The 23,687-nt window shown below is 44.5% G+C and overlaps 1 protein-coding gene across 6 annotated transcripts in view; it reads left to right on the top strand.

The window, feature by feature from the left end:
- Nucleotides 1-23,687, top strand: part of ZNF219 (zinc finger protein 219) — a 130,892-nt gene that overhangs the window by 16,537 nt on the left and 90,668 nt on the right. For 2 of the 6 annotated variants that reach the window (XM_068240869.1, XM_068240875.1), the window contains exon 2: nt 5,467-5,570. The exons of the other annotated variants lie outside the window; for them this stretch is intronic. The gene's annotated coding sequence lies outside the window, so the exon portion shown is untranslated. The remainder of the gene's footprint in view (nt 1-5,466; nt 5,571-23,687) is intronic. 6 annotated transcript variants of the gene reach the window in all.

The following is a 23,687-nucleotide window of genomic DNA, read 5'->3' as shown; positions in this document are numbered from 1 at the left end:
ACCAGGAGGACCTGGGAATTCACACTGAGCCAGATTACTTGTGTTATTATTCTGTTATACATCAGACTAGTTCCAGGGTGTAGAGACCACGGACCTCACACCCAAGACTAGGAAACTTGTGTTATCATTCTGTTATACATCAGACTAGTTCCAGGGTGTAGAGACCACGGACCTCACACCCAAGACTAGGGAACTTGTGTTATCATTCTGTTATACATCATACTAGTTCCAGGGTGTAGAGACCATGAACCTCACACCCAAGACTAGGCATTGTTTGATATTTGTTATGACCTGTTGCTTTCCTGACTATCCCTCTGCTTTCTGATTCGGTACCACGCATATCTGATTTCACGTTGCCAAACCCTGCCTGACTTGGATACCGAATCAGCCTTCTGTCTTTATACTTTATCTGTTCTTGTGTTGCCGACCTTGCTTGCCCGACCTCGAGAGCTATCTCTCTCCACTTAAGAGATAGTCTCCAATATCAGTCAGTGACATCCACCTTCAGGTGTCACTCACTCTCTGGTCCTTCCTACCTTCAGCCTGACTCCACCCCTTGGAGAGTCTCAGGCTGCTGGAAGGTTTCTGTACTCTCCATAGCAGTGTCTTCTGTACTGCTTAGGGTCACCTGTTCATCAGGTGGGTTGCTCAAAGTCATACTGTTACACTAAACACTCACCATATATATATATCTAGAGGTGTCCAGAGGTTAGCACTATATCTGTATTATTGGTGACTCTGCAGATCGCCCATAATCAGGTATAGATCTGTATTCTTGGTGATACTGCAGATCACCAATAATCAGATTCTCTCTGCGTGCGGACACCGATCGTTACACTGATGAAGCAGGATATAACCAGCGAAACGCGTTGTATTGTGGAGTACTTAAATAAACAGTATCTTGGTTGAACCTTAAACAACACAGTCTGTGTTTTACTTGTTGGGGAGGTAAGCCCACCACTGCTGCCTTTTTTAAATGGTTTTTAAACAGTTTTACTTTAGATATTTAATCTAGGAGAGAGAGATTTTCCTGATTTTCTTTTATATTTTCTTTCTTTTATAATTTAAAGGACCACTATTGCGAAAATCGTAAAATTTAAAATACATAAAAACACATATAAATAAGAAGTACAATTCTCCCAGAGTAAAATGAGTCATAAATTACTTTTCTCCTAGGTTGCTGTCACTTACAGTAAGTAGTAGAGATCTGACATTACCAATAGATTTTGGACTAGCCCATCTTCTCATGGGGGATTCTCAGGGGTTTCTTTACTTTTAAAAGCACTTAGTGAATGGCAGTTGCTCTGTCCAACAGCCAAAGAAGTGTGCCGCGAGGAGGGAGGCTGGCCAGCATCTTTGTATAAAACCTTTTCCGGGAGTGTCTTTATAATTAATAAAGGCCTTGCTGAGAATCCCCATTAAGAGCTGGACTACCCCAAAACCTGTCAGTTCTGTCAGATTTCAACTACCTACTGTAAGTGACAGCAGCATAGGAGAAAAGTAATTTATAATTCGTTACTCTCGAAGAAACATACTTTTTATCTGTATGTGTTTTTATGTATTTTAATTTTTACTAATTTTCTCAATCGTGATCTTTTAATGCTTCATTTTTATAGCCTCTTGATAATGGTGTAACCTTTTTTCATTTTTTTAAGCTTTTTTTAGAATACGTAAAAAAAAATGTTTGTTATTTATTTAACAAAGAAGAAAAGAAAAAAAATTCTATAATTACAGCCCGCAGAGACAAAAAAAGTGAAAATTAACTAATGAGATGCATAATTATATTTATCGACCTAAAACTAGATGGGGCTTTTTTTAGTATACAATATTCTTATTTTGGGTTTAATGGTTAGAAATCTAGGATTGAAGATTTAAAGAGACCCCCCCCCCCCCCCCCCACACACACACACACACAAAAAAGTTAGATACCTAGGTAGAGAAAAGCTTCTGGATAGTCCAGAGGCTTACCATCGCCTCCTTGACCCCACTGTTGCCGCACACAGACTCTGAAATTTTCAGACAAGTACTTGATGGATAAATTCTCATGGCTGTGTTCTCTGTCTTGTACAGCGCCTGCGTGTGTATGGCCACACCTGCGCAGTAAGCCGAGCAGCTTGTGGATGATCAGCTTTGCGCTGTTGTTTAACCACTTTTGCCACATAGACGTGCGTCTCACGTCCGCAGCTGCTGCGGCTACGGCTGCAGGGACGCGACACTCACGTCCATGCAGTTTGTGGGGCTGTGCGCGCGATCGTGTGGGCTTCCGCCTGCGGTCGCAATGGTCCCGGCGACGGGGGATTGGTGGCAGAGGACAGAAGTCCCATGAGCCAATCCGTGCTTGTCCGCCGAGAATGAGCACTGGTTTTGTTCAAAACAGTGATCATTCTGTAATGGTGCCACCGCGCTCCCTCCCACTTGCTCATACCACCAATCATTATATGAATGAATGGGAACAAACTTTCCATTCATTTATCTCCCCTCTAGGTCCACATGATCGCCGGCATCAGTGAGAAGTAACACAGGCACACCAGTGTTCTCCCCAGAAATTTTTTCCAGCCGGGTGGCATGAAAAATTAGCCGGGTGGGGCGTGATGAGAGAATGCAGGGCCGGTGCCTCTGTGTGCAACTCAGCTTACAGCATAGGAAGAGGCGAGCCAATGACAGCCGGGTGCTCACCAAAACTAGCCGGGTGGAGCACCGGCTAAAAGAGCCTGGGGAGAACACGGCACACATTACTTCCTATTTAGCGTACTTATTGTACGCAATAGGAAATAATGTGCGAGGACATTTTGTGGCCAAATAGTAAAATTACACCTACAGACTTTAGGGAATACATTTTTTTTTTATATGTATGTCAAGAGGGTATATTATTAAATTATGGGCTTGTGGTTAGTGATGGATGTAAAATGAAAAAAATGCACCTTTATTTCCAAATAAAATATTGTCACCATACATTGTACTAGGGATATAATTTAAAGGTTGGAATAACCGTGACAAATGGGCAAATGAAATGTGTGGCTTTTATCCACAGTAGAACTTTTATTTTAAAACTATATTGCCCCAAAACTGAGAAAGAATGAATTTTTTCCATTTTTTTTCTTATTATTCCCATTAAATTGCATTTAGAATAAAATAATTCTTGCATAATGTACCACCCAAAGAAAGCCTAATTAGTGGCAGAAAAAACATGGTATAGATAATTTCGTTGTGATAAGTAGTGATAAAGTAATGGGAATGAAAGGGTGGAGCGCTGAAATTATTATCATTATTTAGTATTTATAAAGCACCGACATCTTATGCATCGCTGTACAGAGTATAGACACGAGAAGAACATACAAACTCCTTGCAGATGTGAACCTGGCTGGGATTTGAAACAAGGACCGCTGCAAGGCGAGAGCGCTAACCACTATGGCGCGAGAGTGCTAGCCACTGTGCTGCTCTAAAATTAAATGTAAAAATTCATTTCATTCATAAGGTGAAAACAACCTGCGGCCTGAAGTTGTTAAGTTCTGCGTTACCTATGCAGGCACAGTACAGCCACACTCGTGCACAAAGGGGAGCGCAGCCTGCAAACTAAAAGAGGGTGCTGGCCAGCGGCGTTGAGGTTCTAGCAGTAGTTGGTAAGCATCTGGAGGATCACTCTTATTAGGTAAGTATTTAACTTTTTTAATTTTGGGATTTTGTGCGTTTGCTTTAAAGAGAACCCGAGGCGGGGTTCTGTGAATAAAATCCCCATATAGAGGCTGGGTCTGTCTATAGAGCCCAGCCTCTGTTGCTATATAGATCGCCCCTAAGCCCCCCCCCCCCCCTGCGCTCTGTAATCCCCCCATAAAACACAGTCGCGCTGCTGACACGCAGCTTGTCAGAGCGCGCTGTGTTTACCTCACCTCTGTCAGTCTCGCCGCTCCCCGCCTCCTGCATCGCTCCGGTCCCCGCCCACGTCCCTTCCCTCGCCGCTGATTGGAGGGAAGGGACGCGGGCGGGACCGGAGCGATGCAGGAGGCGGGGGAGCAACCGAGACTGACAGAGGAGAGGTAAACACAGCCGCACAGCGCGGCTGTAAATTATGGGGTATTACAGAGCGCAGGGGGGCTTAGGAGCTATCTATATAGCAATAAAGGCTGGGCTCTATAGACAGACCCAGCCTCTGTATGGGGATTTCATTCCCAGAACCCCGCCTCGGGTTCTCTTTAACCGACTCACTGGTATCTAATGCTGTTTTTATTGTTCATTCAGCTCTGATACAGAGTGATGATGACTTATCTATTATGTGCTGTGAAAAGTAGTTTTCACAACCAGACACAAGTTTTATGATCTCTAGTTATTATGTACTTCAGAGAAACTGATTTTTAGCCCAGGGACATTGACCCTTACAGTAAAAAGTGAAAAAGGAAACACAGGCAAATTCTATGAAGGATTGGTACTTGCCTTCAGTTTTATCTCTTCATGCTACATGTCACGTGACATACACCTTCATTCTCTGTGGAATTATCACTTGGTTCATTAATACTTAATTGGGCATAACTTATTTTTTTCCAGTGTAAATATGATAGAAGGGTGTGGGGTGTTGAGCCAGATATATCAGCTTGCACTGCGCAACTCCTACAGGATTTATTTTTTTGTACATTTTCTGTCTTCATAGTAGATCAACAATACATCAAGTCAAAAATGATATGATCTCATTTTCATGTGTTTGTTACAGCAATATTTTCTTATAACAGACTGGCCAGGAAATGATTGGCTCAAGACTCTGCTTGAAATGGTTAACCGGAAACAGTACAAATGGTGTTTGTTTTAAATTTGGGCAGAATTCCTTGATGTGTGTGTGAAGATGGCGAATGTTCCTTGCGTCACTCTATTGACTTTGATAAAGAAATAAACAGGGAAGCTGTGGTGTTAATATTCCATGTGCAGAGCTGCGTTAAGAGAGGAGAAGCCCTGATTATTCAATCAATCTTATTAATATTCATTAGAGATGATAAATATTCATCGTCCTGTTTTAGACTACTTGTTTCTATGGCAACCAGCTACCCCCCACCCCCCATCCTGCCCCAAACAAACACACACAGCTCTGTCACTGCACCTCAATCAGACACAGATGCACCCTGTGCTATTCCAGCTCTTGCCACACAAATACACCAGGCCTCAATCATAAAATGTCAGTGAATCGCTCTGCATTGTGCAGACATCACATATGTGGCTTAATGTATGCATTTATGCAGAAGTGTGTATATCGTTTCAGATCATCTTTAGGAGCTTATTTTGCATGTTTCCATATATTAGTTTTTGTATGCAAAATCCTGTATTCATAAATTTTCAGATGTGTGTGTGTATTTAACTGTATGCATCTTGAATAATTATCATGAACCCCTGACAATGATTTGTACCTTTTAATAGCTGTAAAGGCTGTGGTTTGAACCTAATGAAGGCACTTGACGCTAGCATTTGGATATTGATTCTTTCTAGTGTGATAGGGAACGCATAAATTAAACAAGATGACATCGTGAGATGGATGATGGGAAAATGGCCGACTCATTTTAGAAATTCTGTCCCATGCTTGAATAGCTTGTGTAAGTACATGCAATTATTAGCTACAATATATATTAATGAGCATAACTATAATAATTAGAGGTGATCCCTGCAATGTTAATATTTGTGTTTTTTTATGCAGCTTGAATGCAAATTGTATGCTGCTTTGAATTGGTCCAATTTTATGCATGGCCTGCCAGTTTGAATTGGCTGAATTTCAAGCTGCATACAGCTTGCATTGAAATTACTTAGACACCGGCATTATCAGCATATCATTGCCCAACTTTAGTCTTCACCATAGTAGCACACAGGGAGGCACCAGGAGATGATTGGCTATTGTCCTCACTTTCTATTCTTTCACTGATGTCACTCTAGACCTCAGTCCACTTATATTGGAGTTTCTGGGTTGGTTAGGGAAAGAGGTGTCTCTCTTCATAGGGAATTAAGTACGTAAAACACAGACTTAAAGTGGATCCGAGATGAACTTTTACTCTTTGCATAATTGTGTTCCTTACATATAGTTTATAGGGCATTCCTCAAGCCAAATACTTGTTTTGTTTTGTTTTAATACCCTAATTTCCTATAAACTAAACAAACCACACCTACAGCTTCTCCAGAGTGCCTTGGCGCTTGCAAAGGATTGTGGGATTTCAGTCTGGGCAGGTGAAAAAGGTGTTACTAGCTATAGATTTCAGAGGCAGAGTTTTCACAATCTGAGAGCTGCAGTGCAGATACAGATCAGTTGCCTGTGTAATGGAGGAGATAAGAGTGGAGTTTTCACAGAATATGCAGATTGGCATGACTAGATACAGATAAGCTTGCCTGTGTGTGTAATTGTGTAATAGTGACAAGCAGAAAACATGTCTGCTCCCATTGTATCACAGGAAAAAATATTAAGATACTGTTGAAGCTGTTTGAAGATAGATTTGCTGTGTAAACTATCTAAACTTTAGATAAGATATATAGACAAGTCACTTGTTATATTTAGTTTTTCATCTCGGATCCGCTTTAAGAGCTCAGATCACAAGAACATTACACTGATATGCTTACTAAAAAGCTACAGAAAGAATACGTAAAGGTATTATTATGTGTAGGGCTTTTTTCTTGGAACTGGAGAAGTTGCTCAGAATAGTGGCATAACATGTTCTAGAACAAAACTTGTCCACTTGAAGTAGCTATTTTTCTCTGTATATAACATGACATGGATAGATGAGTATAATAGGAGTAGCTGAGGTCAGACAGCATAATCCTTAGTGATAAAGTGATCCAAAAATCACAAACACAAAAATGCGAACCAGTGTTTGTGATTTTAAATTTCTTTTTTGCAGCTTCCAGGATGTGGTTGACAGGTGAGTGGTTAGGGAGGGGACTGTGTGGGAGATGCCTATACGGGCGTCCGTGTAAAAAATGTAATTTACGATTACGTCCAACCGAAGTCTCCCACCTGAATGCTACCTAATTTATGCAATTCCTGCTAGATTTGGTACAGCAGGCAAAGGGTGTATGACAGTACACCTGATTGGCTGACTGGCGCCTGCTGACCAAATAAAGGTAGGAAGTGCTTTAGCTGGTAATGAGAAAATTGTGTGTTTTGCGTGCATCTTTTAGAGCAGAGAGGAAGATCTGAGTTCAGTTCCGCTTTAAATCTGCGTTGCTCCATTTCCCATTAGTTTAGAATCTGTACCAGAAACTTTACAGCTTTCCTCATGCGTCATTTAAGTTTCCTTCTTTTTACTCTGGCGCTTCTCTTATCTTTAATTAGGCTTGACAACAAGTCCCTGGAAATAGAACACTCAGCAATACAAATCTTTCAGTGAACATTTCCATGTTTCATAATATGCTTAAAGAGAAACAATTGTAGTAGAAATGGACCAGTTGTCTAGCATAACTAATCCAGTTTCAGCAGGTAAAAAAACAAGGAGTCTGATTGGTTGCTGTGGAAAACTGCTCCACTTTTACTTTGCAGCACTGATCCCATTCAAGTACTCTGAATAGGACATTGCTGTGTTATGCACAGAAATGAATGCTGCAGTGCATTAATAAAATGCACTGCTGCTGGCTGCTACTTACTTCATTATCTAGCTCTGTTTTGCCATCAGAATAGGAGTTACTTCCCCATCACAGAGCAGATCACCTAACTGTGCCAGCCTCCTTCCTGTCGTGAAAGCAGAGCTGTGAAGTTGGGACAGAAATCATCCGTCTCCAACTCAGACTCAGACTTCTCAATTTATGATATCTCTGACTCCTCAACTCATACTCCTCTAATTTAAATATACATTTATTTTCCATGTCGATTGAAAGTAAGTAACATAAAAGGCATTTCATCACTGCCAAAGTTTTGCAATTTTAAAACTAAACAGTATTCAGATGCTGCTTTTTGTTCCCAAAAGGAGGTAATCTGCTTTTGGGAACTAAACAAAGCTCCTGGCCAAAAAGCCGACACACTACCATTTTGGCCATCCCATCCTGTCATCGCCAACATGGATGAGGGGACTGGTAAAGTTTGTGTCTTAAATTTATACAGGGGGGGTCGGAATAATCTTAAAGGACAACTGTAAGGTATTAGAAAAAAAGAGTTTAACTTACCTACCTGGGGCTTCTTCTGGCCCCCTGCAGACATCCTGTGCCCGCGCCAGAACAAAATGATCCTGCGGTCCACTGCCGCAGATCACTTCCATTTTCTGCACAGGACGTTCCCAGGGACGTGAGCTGAAGCAAGGATGCGCACGGCCAGCCTGCAACATTAACCACCCTGGCGTTCTATTAAGATCGCCAGGGTGGCTGCGGGAGGGTTTTTTTTAAATAAGAAAAAAACTATTTCATGCAGCCAACTGAAAGTTGGCTGCATGAAAGCCCACTAGAGGGCGCCCTGGAGGCGTTCTTCTGATCGCCAAAAGTGACACGGAAGGCCGCAATGAGCGGCCTTAGGTGTTTTGTTTACTTCGTCGCCATGGCGACGAGCGGAGTGACGTCATGGACGTCAGCCGATGTCGTGACGTCAGCCGCCTCCGATCCAGCCCTTAGCGCTGGCCAGAACTATTTGTTCCGGCTGCGCAGGGCTCAGGCGGCTGGGGGGACCCTCTTTCGCCGCTCCTCACGGCGGATCGCCGCAGAGCGGCGGCGATCAGGCAGCACATGCGGCTGGCAAAGTGCCGGCTGCGTGTGCTGCACTTTATTTCATTAAAATCGGCCCAGCAGGGCCTGAGCGGCACCCTCTGGCGGTAATGGACGAGCTGAGCTCGTCCATACCGCTAAGGTGGTTAAAGTCACAAAAAAAATGGAAGTGATCCGCACAGAGCTGTGGAGTCATTTTTGGGTACCTGGAGTCGGGAAAAAATGCACTGACTCTGACGCCTAATGAATTTAAACTGTAATTAAAATAGAAAATATGATAAAATGTTCTATTTCTCAGATAATAATCATCATATACAGTGAGGCCTAGTGCACACCGAGCGGTTTTGGTCGCGTTTTTAGAACCGCTTGCGGATGTGGAAACGCTTGGGTAATGTATTTCAATGGGCTGGTGCACACCAGAGCGGTAGGCGTTTTGCAGAAACGCATACTCCCGGGCTGCAGCATTTTTTGGATTTCGGAGGCGTTTCTGCCTCCAATGTTAAGTATAGGAAAAACGCAAAACGGTTGATACAAACGCCAGATCAGAGCGGCTTTCCAGGCGTTTTTGTTACAGTAGCTGTTCAGTAACAGCTTTACTGTAACAATATCTGTAATCTGCTACACAAAAAACCACTACACAAAACCGCAAAACGCTAGCAAAATGCTTCATAATAAGAATAAAAAAACGCTTCAAAAACCGCTAGCGTTTTGCGGATCTGCTAGCGGTGTTTGGTGTGCACTCGGCCTAATAGCTATGCTTAGCCCACAAAATGAAATTAACCAATCAAAAATAGTTACTTGTGCTGCTTCAATAAAGTAGTCCCCGTATTTTTAAAGTCAGATATGCATATCTGATTGTGACTGTATATATGATGTGTACACACAAATCTTTATATACAGTGGCTTGCAAAAGTATTCGGCCCCCTTGAAGTGTTCCACATTTTGTCACATTACTGCCACAAACATGAGTCAATTTTATTGGAATTCCACGTCAAAGACCAATACAAAGTGGTGTACACGTGAGAAGTGAAACGAAAATCATGCATGATTCCAAACATTTTTACAAATCAATAACTGCAAAGTGGGGTGTGCATAATTATTCAGCCCCCTGAGTCAATACTTTGTAGAACCACCTTTTGCTGCAATTACAGCTGCCAGTCTTTTAGGGAATGTCTCTACCAGCTTTGCACATCTAGAGACTGAAATCATTGCCCATTCTTCTTTGCAAAACAGCTCCAGCTCAGTCAGATTAGATGGACAGCGCTTGTGAACAGCAGTTTCAGATCTTGCCACAGATTCTCGATTGGATTTAAATCTGGACTTTGACTGGGCCATTCTAACACATGGATATGTTTTTTTTCAAACCATTCCATTGTTAACCTGGCTTTATGTTTAGTTTTGTTGTCCTGCTGGAAGGTGAACCTCTGCCCCAGTCTCAAGTCTTTTGCAGACTCCAAGAGGTTTTCTTCCAAGATTGCCCTGTATTTGGCTCCATCCATCTTCCCATCAACTCTGACCAGCTTCCCTGTCCTTGCTGAAGAGAAGCACTCCCAGAGCATGATACTACCACCACCATATTTGACAGTGTGGATGGTGTGTTCAGACATATGTGCAGTGTTAGTTTTCCGCCACACATAGCGTTTTGCATTTTGGCCAAAAAGTTCAATTTTGGTCTCATCTGACCAGAGCACCTTCTTCCACATGTTTGCTGTGTCCCCCACATGGCTTGTGGCAAACTGCAAACGGGACTTCTTATGCTTTTCTGTTAACAATGGCTTTCTTCTTGCCACTCTTCCATAAAGGCCAACTTTGTGCAGTGCATGACTAATAGTTGTCCTATGGACAGATTCCCCTACCTGAGCTGTAGATCTCTGCAGCTCGTCCAAAGTCACCATGGGCCTCTTGAATGCATTCCTGATCAGCACTCTACTTGTTTGGCCTGTGAGTTTAGGTGGACGGCCTTGTCTTGGTAGGTTTACAGTTGTACTATATTCCTTCCATTTCTGAATGATCGCTTGAACAGTGCTCCATGGGATGTCCAAGGCTTTGGAAGTCTTTTTGTAGCCTAAGCCTGCTTTAAATTCCTTAATTACTTTTATCCCTGACCTGTCTGGTGTGTTGTTTGGACTTCATGGTGTTGTTGCTCCCAATATTCTCTTAGACCACCTCTGAGGCCGTCACAGAGCAGCTGTATTTGTACTGACATTAGATTACACACAGGTGCACTCTATTTAGTCATTAGCACTCATCAGGCAATGTCTATGGGCAACTGACTGCACTCAGACCAAAGGGGGCTGAATAATTACGCACACCCCACTTTGCAGTTATTGATTTGTAAAAAAAATGTTTGGAATCGTGTATGATTTTCGTTCCACTTCTCACGTGTACACCACTTTGTATTGGTCTTTCATGTGGAATTCCAATAAAATTGATTCATGTTTGTGGCAGTAATGTGACAAAATGTGGAAAACTTCAAGGGGGCCGAATACTTTTGCAAGCCACTGTATACTAAATAACATCTATGCTGTAAGAATAAAGCCTGATATTATGGTCAATGAGATACAAATAATTCTGTGTTGATGCTGGTTTATGCAAATGCATGCATTCCTTTTGCTCATGAAATCAAATAATTTGATATGTTAAAATTTGGTTTGGGGACTACAAATTAAAGGGCTCCTAAGACGTATGTAAAGAAAAGTTTTATACATACCTAGGGCTTCCTTCAGCCCCCTTCAGGCCAATCAGTCCCTCGCTGTCCTCCTCCACCACCTGGATCTTCTGTTATGATTCCCGGTAATTCAGCCATTCAGCGCAGTCCGCCCACGTGCTGCTTCCATAGCCAGGAGCGTTCTGCATCTGCGCAATAGTGCTGCTCAAGTGTAGTATGTTCCTGGCGGCGGAGTGTGTACAAGCGCACTACGCCCAGCTGACTCAAGTACCTGGACCCATAGCAGAAGATCCAGGTGGCAGAGGAGAACAGTGAGGGACTGATTAGCCTGAAGGGGGCTGGAGGAACCCCCAGATATGTATAAAACTTTCATCTGTCTCAGGTTTAGTTTAAGTTGCACAGTAGTACTATACTCTACATATGCACTCCCCACAGAGCTGCAGGGAATCCAATGAGAATGTTGTGCACATTGAACACAGAGGTGTTTTTTATCACCCATAAACCTGGTTCAGATTGTGCATGAAGAATGTGTAATAGAGGAAGAATCCCCTCATTCTCCTGCAGAGTACCTGCACATCACTCTTACATGTACCCACAGTCACAATGCCTAGGGCCTGATAGATGTTCTTTATTCCTGTCTGTGCCTTCTACAAGTACTAGATTTAGGCCTCGTTCAAATCTATGCAGCGCAGATGGCCGTGCGATCGTAACGTATGATCGCACACCATCTGCGCTGCTACCCGCTGCACTGCTGATCCCATCCACTGCGCTTGCGGGCAGAATGCATGCAGCAGTATGCAAGCGCATCATACTGCTGTGCAGCGCATTTATGTGAACAGCAGAAGGGCTGTCTATACCTTTCTGCCGTTCTTGCATGTTACCACATCATACACGCTTCCAAATGCGCACGGAAGCGCCGGGCCTAGATTTCAATCACCGGCGCCACGATCTGCCGCCTCATTAACGGAGCCTTCAGCTGTCTTATGACAGCTAAGGCTTCCGTGTTCAGCCTGGAGCCGTTCCTGATTGGCTCCATACCATGTGATCGCTGTGAGCCAATCACAGCGATCACCCTCCTGAAAAGGCCTGCCTCCTTCTCCCGTCAGCGTGTAATTCTGCTCACACACTCGCAGCCGTGACAGGCCCGATCTCCCCCAATGACCCCTTGATCCCCTCCCAACCCTCCTTATATTGTGTAATTGTGTGTGTATATATATATATATATATATATATATATATATATATATTTATACACTGTGTGTATGTGTATGTATATGCATGTGTGTGTATATATATATATATATATACATACATACATACATACATACATACATTCACATATATATATATATACATATATATATATATATATATATATATATATACACATATATCATGTTTTTGTATTGATTGTTACAGATTTTAACCACCTAACGACCGTGTCACGCCAAACGGGCGTGACCGCGGCGGCAGCCCAAGGACCACCTAATGCCAATTGACGTCAGGTCCTTGAGCGCTGTATTGCGGGCGATCGAGCGTGCACATGGACACACATCGCCCAGCATCCTTTGTGGCCCCCCTCCGTCATCAGCCTGCCGGCGGGCTGTACGGGTACGATCTGCCTAGGAGAAGTGTATAATACACGTTGTTTTGGAAACATGTATTATACAGGCTGCCTCCTCCTCTGGTCACAATGCCCCCAGGTCGACCACCAGAGAGGACGGCAGCCCTGCACGTGAGTCACACCATACATTGCTTCCCAGATTGCCCGCAGATCACCCCTCACTGCCCCCTGACAGGCATCTGACTGAGGTCTGATTGACATCTGGCCGCCTGTAATCAGCTCTGATTGAGGTCTGATTGGCATCTGGCTGAGGTCTGAGTGACATCTGATCGTCTGTGCACTGTTAATTGACATCTGATCGCCTGTTTTCACTCTGATTGGCATCTGATCATCTCTGATTGCCCTGTGATTGACAGCGGTTTACATTGTTTGGCATCTGACAGCTGCAGTGTGATTGACATCTAATCGTCTGTAATCAGCTCTGATTGGCGTCTGATTGACATCTGATTGTCTGTGCACTGTTGATCGACATCTGATCGCCTGTTTTCACTCTGATTGGCATCTGATATGCCTCTTGATTGCCCTGTGATTGGCTCTGATTGACCTCTGTCTGTTTCTAATTGCATTTGATTGCGTTTGATTGCATCTGATTGCATTTGATTGTTTTCAATTGCTATCTGATTTCGATTTGATTGCCTCTGATTGTACCTGATTGCCCTCTGATCACCCCCCTGTCATTATCCTAGTGATCTAAAAACAGTAATCAGTGAAAACTGTCACTGTTTTAGTATCACGAGTGTTAAGTTAGGCCAGTGAGTTAGCTAGGCCGCTTTGTTAGGTAGTTAGCATTAGTTAGCACCCAGCCCACTACACCGTAGTCACTAATTAGTCGCTGATTAGCCCCAGGGTATTCCGTGAGGGGTATGGTGAGTTTATAGAAGGTTTTACTTTTTGTCACACTTTTTGTTAGTGGAAATAGATTTTTCTTGTTTTTTCTCAGGAATTGTTATTTTCCACTAACTTGTGACAAAAAAAAAAAATCTTCTATGAACTCACCATACCCCTCACAGAATACCTTTGGGTGTCGTCTTTCCAAAATGGGGTCACTGGTGGGGTTCCTATACTGCCCTGGCATTTTAGGGGCCCTAAACAGTGAGGAGTAGTCTGGAAACCAAATGAGTAAAATTGACCTGTGGAATCCTAACTCATAGGACTCTGGGTCCCTTTGCACAGCTCGGCTGCAAAAAAGTGTCACACATGTGGTATCGCCGTACTCAGGAGAAGTAGTATAATGTGTTTTGGGGTGTATTTTTACACATACCCATGCTGGGTGAGAGAAATGTCTCTGTAAATGGACAATTTAGTGTCAAAAAATTGAAAAAGTTGTCTTTTACAGAGACTGCGCAAAGGGGCCCAAAGTCCAATGACCACCTTTAGGCTTTACAGGGGTGATCACAATTTAGCCCCCCACAAATGCCAGGGCAGTACAAGTGCCGCACAAGTGACTCAAGCTATTCACTGAGGGGCATGGTGAGTCTGTGGAAGATTATTTATTTTTTTTGTCACAAGTTAGCAGAAATGGAAACGCTCCTTTTTTTTTTTTTCTTGTCACTAAGTGTCATTTTCTGCTAACTTGTGACAAAAAATAAAATATTTTATGATCTCACCATGCCCCTCATGGAATACCTTGGGGTGTCTTCTTTTCAAAATGGGGTAATTTTGGGGTTATTTATACTATCCTGGCATTCTAGCACCTCAAGAAACATGACAGGTGCTCAGAAAAGTCAGAGCTGCTTCAAACTGCGCAAATTCACTTTTTTGTACCATAGTTTGTAAACGCTATAACTTTTACCCAAACGAATAAATATACACTTATTGGATTTTTTTTTATCAAGGACATGTACCACAATAAATTTGGACAAAAACTTGTATAGAAATTTTACTTTATTAGAAACATTTTACCACAGAAAGTAAAAAATATCTTTTTTTTTTTTTTTTTTTTACAAAATTCCTGTATTTTTCGATGAATATAGTAAAAACTAAAAATCACAGCAGCGATCAAATAGCACCAAAAGAAAGCTGTATTAGTGACAAGAAAAGAAGGTAAAATTCGTTTGGGTAGTAAGTTGTATGACCGAGCAATAAAACGTTATAGCTGCAGTGGTCTGAATTGTACAAATTTGCTTGGTCTTTAAAGAGACTCTGTAACATTAAAAAGATCCCCTGGGGGGTACTCACCTCGGATGGGGGAAGCCTCCGGATCCTAATGAGGCTTCCCACGCCGTCCTCTGTCCCACGGGGGTCTCGCCGCAGCCCTCCGAACAGCCGGCGACTGTGCCGACTGTCAGTTCAATATTTACCTTTGCTGGCTCCAGCGGGGGCGCTGTGGCGGCTTTCCGTTCCGAACTACACGGAAATACCCGATCTCATTCGGGTCCGCTCTACTGCGCAGGCGCAGGAAACTTGCGCCTGCGCAGTAGAGCAGATCCGACGGCGATCGGGTATTTCCATGTAGTTCGGAGCCGACAGCCGTCAGAGCGCCTGCGCAGGAGCCAGGAAGGTAAATATTGACGTCACTGCTGCACGGACTCCACGGAGGGCTGCAGTGAGACCCCTGACGGATGGAGGATGGCGTGGGAAGCCTCATTAGGATCCGGAGGCTTCCCCCACCCGAGGTGAGTACCCCCCAGGGGATCTTTTCATGTTACAGATCCTCTTTAAGGGGGTTTAACACTGCAGTCCTTAAAGGGAACCAGAGACGAGGGTAAGCCTAAACCTGGTAAAAGATGTTATACATACCTCGGGGTTCGTCTAGCTCCATAAGCCATCCTCCGCTGCTTGTATCGTCGGTACCGGGTCCCGTCACTTCCGCCGGACGCGACCAGTTGTACGCATGTGCAGCGGCTCCCTCCGGATTTGTACGCGTGCGCCTGCGTAGTACGGAGGGAGCGCACTGCGCTTGCGTCGACTGGCCGAAAGTACGGGACCCGGTACCCGCGGACAGAGGCAGCAGAAGACGGCGGCGTGGCAGCGATCCAGGATTATGGAGCTGGAGGAAGCCTCAGGTATGTAATCTATATCTTCAGCTCTGGTTCTCTTTAAGTGGTTAAAAGGGAATAAATATGGCAGCCTCCATATCCCTCTCAGTTCAGTTGACTTTTAAAATTCCTAAGCATTGGAAGTTAAGAGATGCATTTCATGTTACATACTGGTACTTTCAATCAACAAGATTGTAATCTGCAAATTAGAGGAGTCGGAGTCGGTGGAATCCTAACCTGAGGAGTGGGAGTCGGAGTCCACAGCCCTGCAATTATGTTTGCAGTAACTTGGTCTTTTTAAAAAGTGATTTTTTTTTTATTTTTTTTTACCTTTTCTTAAAACAATATAGTTTATTTTTTAATTTTGCTCATCACTGCTGATATAAGCATACAAAATCTGGCATCTGCAGTGCATGCCTACAGTTTTCCCACCATCTCTTTTTCTGGAGCTCACCAGTTATTTTACACCTCAAATTTCTGAAAGAACTGTCAATAGAGGCAGTGCCTGAATGTGAAATACAATAAAAGACTTTCAAACCCCCAGATCAGTTGGCATCTCTATTGTTCTCCCTCACAGCCCTCCATTTACTAGCTTTCATTTTGACACATAGGTGTTTTTTTTAGTATACACTAAAATTTTTGAATGTGTGCCAGGATCTGATGTTACTTTTATGTATCTGAATTGCTTAAGTATATTGTATGAATATTTTTCTATTTCATTTCTATTTTAAAATACATTGTCACAAATCGGTGAAATTCAGCCTAAGCGCATAGCCATGTTCTCCACAGGGACTCTGAGCCAAGTGCTCCAGTTCCTACATTTTTTGGAAGGTGTATGCAGGGCTGTGGAGTCGGTACAAAAATCATCCGACTCCTCAGTTTATGAAACCTCCGACTCCAGGTACTCAAAATTGCTCCGACTCCACAGCCCTGGGTGTCTGGCTCTTTAACTACTCTACGACCACTCCACTCCAATGGGCGTGGCCGCGGCTGGAGTCCCAGGACCGCCTATCGCCAATTGGCGTCAGGTCCTGGAGCTGGCTAATGCAGGAGATCGCGCGCAGGCTGCGCGCACATCTCCTGCTTGGCCCCGCCTTCAGTCCCCGAGCGGCCGTTGCCGCTCTGTTAGACAGCGATCCGTCTATTTACATTACAGCTCTGCGATCGGCAGCAGCGCTGTACTGGGGACAGCCGTGTGACATGGCTGTCCCTTCCATGGGCTAGGCAGTGATCGGCTGTCATAGGCTGAAGCCTATGACAGCTAATCACCCTGATTGGCTGGGCGGGGAGAGGGAGGGAGGGAGCAGGGGAATAAAAATAAAACAAGGCTTTTATATTTAAAAAAAATAAAAGAAATATTTATAAAATAAATAAATAAACAAGCTTGGCCTTAAAGCTGCAGTGGCCAATTAAGTAAAAGATAGCTTGGTCTTTAGGGGGGTTTAACACTGCGGTCCTCAAGTGGTTAAAGGATACCCAAAGTGACATGTGACATGATGAGACAGACATGGGTATGTACGGTGCCTAGCACACAAATAACTATGCTGTGTTACTTTTTTTCTTTCTCTGCCAGAAAGAGTTAAACATCAGTTATGTAAGTGGCTGACTCAGTCCTGACTCAAACAGGAAGTGACTACAGTGTGACCCTCACTGATAAGAAATTCCAACTATAAAACACTCTCCTAGCAGAAAATGTCTTCTGAGAGCAGGAAAGAGATAAAAAGGGTCAATAGTTCATAGATTTTAGCTCTGGCATACTTCAATGAATGTGTCATTGAGCAAAAACAATAAAACAGTTAAAACTTAAAAAGTAGATTGAAACATAAAATAAAACTGTGGAATATCTTAAAAAAGTCATTTTTAGAAGAAGGAAGATAGATACAATCGTTTATTTTATTAGTTTATTTTCACCTCGGTTGTCCTTTAAAGCTGAATTCAAGGACCCTCGTATTCCTACCATGTGGTCCCATTGCCTTTTGCATAACATCCCCACAACCATGTCCCTTGACGTTCAATATACTTGGGGGCAGGTCTGTGGCGGCCATGCTTCCCCTCTAATCAGCAACAAAGACATAGCCATATATACATAGCTAGTACATAGGCATGTAGAACAGACACTGTAGGAGTGGGGAGTAAAATGTTATAGTAAAATTTCCCAGTGAGGCACAATCATTGCATTTGCAGTCTTTGACATTGTAGCATCAGTCTTTGTCAGGGTCAGGGTGTTGTACCAGTCTTTGCCATTAGTCTGTCATGGCTTTCAAGTCTTTGTCACAGACAGTTTGTCTCCAGATTCTGTCACTGTAGCTCCAGTTTTTGTCAAAGTTGCAGTCTCTCATTGTCACAGTGCAACAGTGTCAGAGTGTAACAATGTGTTGTCGGCTCCTCTTACCTGGCTACACTTTCATCTCACTGAGCTGGAATGTTTTTCTGAGAGAATATTGTAGTGCAAACCGCATGTCATAGCAACCAGTAGTTTCAGACACAACAGTTACTGGTGTAATTTGCAGATTTTAACTTTTTTTCCTCTATAAACATTGATCTTGGACCAATTGCTTTCACTTTTCAAGCCTTCTTATTGATCCTCTAATCTGATGGTAGCTAACTGGCCTAAATGGAAACTCAGGAGCTATTCTTTTCCTACATTTAGATTTAATTAACCTTTCTCTACTAGTTATATGTAGTATATATATAATATATATATACCTGATTATTGATGATCTGCAGAATCACCAATAATGCAAGTATAACTAACCTGTGGACACCTGATAAGGTGTGTTTGGTGCAACAGTATATGAGCCTGGACTACCTGAGGAGCAGGTGACCTTAGACCGTATAACGAGTATCTCCTAGTCAGGGTTGGAGATAACCAGAGAGCCAGTGATTCCCTAAACTGCTGGGAGTCAGACTCTACTGCAGTCAAAGGACTCCTATGAGATAGAGTCCCTGACTGGATTGCAGAGAGGTCCCTCTGAGGGACAGGGAGTCCCTGCAGCTACTGGACACCCCACCGGGGGTGTGTCACAGGTAGAAGGGTCGGCCAGGCTGGGTCGGCAACACACGAGCAGATAAGGTACAGAGACAGAAGGCTGATTCGGTAACCAGGGACAGGCAGGGTTGGCTACAGGTAATCAGATATGCGTAGGTACCAAATCAGAGAGCAGGAGAAGGGTGAAGAGAGCAATAGGTCATAACAGATATCAAGCAGAGGCCTAGTCTAGAGTGTGAGGTCCGTGGTCTCAACACCCAGGAACTGGTCTAAAGAATAATACAGCAATGACACAGTATCCCTAATCTTGGGTGTGAGGTCCGTGGTCTCAACACCCTGGAACTGGTCTAAAGTATAACACAGTAATGACACCGTATATCTAATCTTGGGTGTGAGGTCCGTGGTCTCAACACCCTGGAACTGGTCTAAAGTATAAGGCTAGGTCCACACTAGACACAGTTGCAGGACGGACCCTGCAGTCCGGATCAGGGGAAGTACCCACCGTACTGCAAACTGATGAAAGTGCATCAGTTTTGCATCAGTTTCCGTTCAGGTTTTTCCCTGACAGAAAACGTCTCCATCATTAGGAAGGAGTGGGAGGATTTTTTTGGGCCAATCATAAAGCTCAGGCTATCCGTTTTAACATCCGTTTTTTGCCAGTGGAGCTGGAGATGCGTTTTCTCATTGCTTTCACTACCCCCTGCGTGTATCCGTGGTCCTGATCCGTTGCGTGAAAATGCAGCAGATCCGGACCTTCCGTTCAGGTTTTGAAAACGGATCCCCTCAAACGCAGACGGATCCGTTTTTTTACTTGGGTGAGGCTGGCTGCTATTTTCAACATTAGTATCCGGGACTCCGTTTTTCATCAGGTTTGAAAAACGCAGCCACGGATACGTTTCCGGACCTAGTGTGGACCAGCTCTAACACAGTAATAACACAGTAATCTGGCTAAGTGTGAATTCCCAGGTCCACCTGGTTCTAACACACTTTGAGATCTGACTATGATCTGAGTGCTAACACATAAGCATTCGCAACGGCAGACAACCAGCAACTGACAGGCAAGATGTATATATAGCAGAGCGCTCCTCAGCGCCGCCCAGTCCCATTCAGCCAATCACCTACTGCGCTGGAATCAGCTGGATCGTCCTGATCAGCTGATCCCTCTCCTATTGGCATAAAGGGCCTGCCTGTTAGCGCGCGCGTAGCTCTCCATCTGTGTGCACTACTAGGCTCAGACAAACCAGACGCATGCTGCTGCGGAGAAACCGCCGGTCTGAACGCGGGACTAGCCGCCTCGCTGTCAGACCACGCGCTGGTGTCTCCGCAATCCATTACAGTACCCCCTCCCCCGAGGAGTGGACTCCGGACACTTCCCACCAGGCTTCCCAGGATGTAAGTCATGAAACTCCTCTATTAATTCCTCCGCATGCATGCGACAATCTGGCACCCAAGATCTTTCCTCTATGCCATATCCTTTCCAGTGGACCAGATACTGCATGGAATTCTGCACTAAGCGAGAGTCCAAGATCTTTTCAATTTCATACTCTGGTTGGTCATCCACCAACACGGGGGGGGGGGGGGGGGGGGGGGGGGAAGAGGAATCCACGTGTACTGCTGGCTTCAAAAGAGACACATGGAATGATCTCACACCTCTCATACTGGCTGGGAGATCAATCGCGTAAGTGACATTATTGATTTTCTTGGACACTGGAAATGGTCCTATAAATCTAGGGCCCAGTTTGGGTGACAGTTGCTTCAAGGCCAAATGTCGAGTGGATACCCACACCAAATCCCCTGGAGAAAACTTCCACTCTACAGACCGTCTTTTATCTGCCTGTCTTTTCTGGGTTTGGAAAGCCTTCCCCAGATTCCTCTTAACCATTCCCCAAATCTCCTTTAGAGCCCTCTGCCAGTGTTCCAGAGCTGGGAACGGTGTAGATGCGACCGGAAAAGGAGCAAACTTAGGTGATCTTCCTGACACTACCTGGAATGGGGAAAACCCAGAAGAGGAGCTTTTCAGGTTGTTGTGCGCAAATTCCGCAAACGGCAAATATTTTACCCAATCGGATTGCGCATCTGCAACATAACACCTGAGGAACTGTTCCAGGGATTGGTTAACTCTCTCGGTCTGGCCGTTGGTCTGTGGGTGGTAGCCTGATGAAAATGCAAGATCCATGTCTAACTGATGGCAGAAGGCCCTCCAAAACTTTGAAACAAATTGGACTCCCCGATCTGACACTACATTCTCCGGAATGCCATGCAGCCGGAAAATGTGCTAGATGAAGAAATCAGCCAATTCCTGGGCCGAGGGGAGTCCTTTCAAAGGGACAAAATGAGCCATCTTACTGAATCTGTCCACTACCACCCAAATAACCGTCTTGCCCTCAGACCGAGGGAGCTCACCCACAAAATCCATGGAGACATGGGTCCATGGTTCACTTGGAACTGGCAAGGGCTGTAAGGTGCCAACAGGGGCTTGACGAGAGGGTTTACTCCTTGCACACACTGCACACTCTCTTACAAACTCCTTGCAATCTGTTGCCAATGTAGGCCACCACGCACATCTGGCCAGTAAATCCTGAGTTCTGGTGGCCCCGGGATGACCAGCATTCTTGTGGGAATGAAACAGTTGCAAACGGAAAGGCAGTGGTACAAACATGACCCCATCAGGCTTCCCCTCTGGAACATCTTGTTGGTAAGGACTCAGAGTGACTGTCCAATCCCTCCAGGTAGGGTTGCCGCGATTTACCGGTATTACGGTATACCACGGTTTTACTAAGCACGGTAATCACGGTAATCACTTTTGGGAAATACCGGTTTTTGCTGTATTTCCGCATCCCCGCCACTGCTCCGGCATTGTCCTGCTCTGTGTCTCCCTTTGTAACGAAGGCAAGCTCCCAAAGCTAGTTTCTGATTGCGGGAGGCTTGCCGACATGAGTGCAGGAGCTGGGTGGTGATGCGTGTCCTGTGATGACGCGGCCACGGCTGGAGCGCACACGGAGATCTATTTCCCCGGCAATGTATCTGCTTCAGGTTTCTTTTTATTGTGGACTGTACCACAAAGGCAGAGGGGGAGTCACCAGGTCATTCCTGCTAAATAAATACGGCAAATGAGAAAAGGCTACAGCCCGTCCTCCCTCCTGCTAGATGCACGCAGCCCCCCCCCCCCCCCCCCCCCCCCTGCAAAGCTGACAAACACTGATACAGATCAGTGTTCAAAGGAATGTCCAGCTCTCCTCCCCCATGAAAATGAGTATGCCGCCCGCCCGGGAGAAGGAGTGAGAGATGCACTGCACTTGAGGAGCTGAAGCTTATGACACCAGATAAGCAGTGTTGCTGTGTGAGAGGTGCTGTGTTTGTATGAATGCAGCTAGTGTATATATGTATGGCATGTGTGTGTGATGTCTGCCTGATGGATGTCTGCCTGCCGGATGGATGGATGGATGTCTGCCTGCCGGATGGATGGATGTCTGCCTGCCGGATTGGTGTGTGTGTGTGTGTGTTTTGTGTGATGTCTGCCTGATGTACGTTCGTTTGTGTGAGGTCACGTGTCCTCATGCCCACCGCTCCTCCCTGTTCTACTCTGTCCCCCTACTTTTTAAAGAAATCGTCCGCAGTGGCTTAGCACAGGACTTCCCCTAATTCATGTCCGCTCCACCCATTTGCATTTTATTTTTCAGCTCTGGTATCATTTAAAGGAAACCAGAGACGCAGCATAGTGAAAGTTTTATATATACCTGCGGCTTCCTTCAGCCCCATCATGCGCACAGATCCCTCCCACGCTGCCATCCTCAGCCTTTTCTATCGCTGTTACTGAGTCCAGTAACTTCGGCCAGTCACGGCCAGTTTTATGCATGCGCAGTGCGCTCCCTCCGTCTCTGGCAGAAAATAGTACTACGCCTGCGTAGTATTATTCTCCGCTGTAGAGAACGCACTGCGCATGCTCAGACTGGCCGCGACTGGCTCAAGTTACGGGACTCAGTACCAGCGATAGAAAAGGCTGAGGATGGCGGCGTGGGAGGGATCCGTGTGCATGATCGGGCTGGAGGAAGCCGCAGGTATATACAAAACTTCACTATGCTTCATCTCTGGTACACTAAGGTGTATAGTAAAGTGTACCACCAGCATTTTTGAAGTGGACCTGAACTCAAAACGTCCTCCTCTCTGCTCAAAGATATGCAACAGCAATTTCTTTCTTTGTTACAGCTGATACAAATCCTAAAATAAATCTGCACAGTTTCTACTTCCTGATTCATGGAAGCACACATATTAACCTACTGTGCTTTCCAATGGCCTTATTATCTGCCCTCTCTGCCATAGGCAGTCATGTGACATGGGGAGAATGAGATTTACTTTTGGTATTTTTTTTTTTTTGACATTTAGAAGAGTAAATATTTCAAGCATGACAGGAGGACCCTAACCATTAATGGTTTAATAAAGAAGAGTTTGTTCAACGTTGACCTTTTCTCATTTTTATAAGGGTAATTGTAATGAGAATAATTGCGCAATACCGTATACCGTAATACCGTCATACCGTGGTATTTTTTTTGACGGTTATCATACCGTGAATTTTCATACCGTTGCAACCCTACCTCCAGGTCTCAGTGGCTGCCAGAACTACCTTCTGAGGTAGAATGGTCTCAGGGGCTGAGGGCTGTACTGTCTCAGGTTCAAAACACCTGGATAAGGCATCGGCTTTGATGTTTTTACTACCAGGGGTATACGTAATTAAAAATCTGAATCTTGCAAAGAACAGGGACCACCGAGCCTGGCGGGGGCTAAGTT

The sequence above is a fragment of the Hyperolius riggenbachi genome, chromosome 1, assembly GCF_040937935.1.
Source record: "Hyperolius riggenbachi isolate aHypRig1 chromosome 1, aHypRig1.pri, whole genome shotgun sequence".
Taxonomy (NCBI): Eukaryota; Metazoa; Chordata; class Amphibia; order Anura; family Hyperoliidae; genus Hyperolius; species Hyperolius riggenbachi.
The sequence above is the reverse complement of the archived record's forward strand: the minus strand, read 5'-3'. Positions and strand labels throughout refer to the sequence as shown.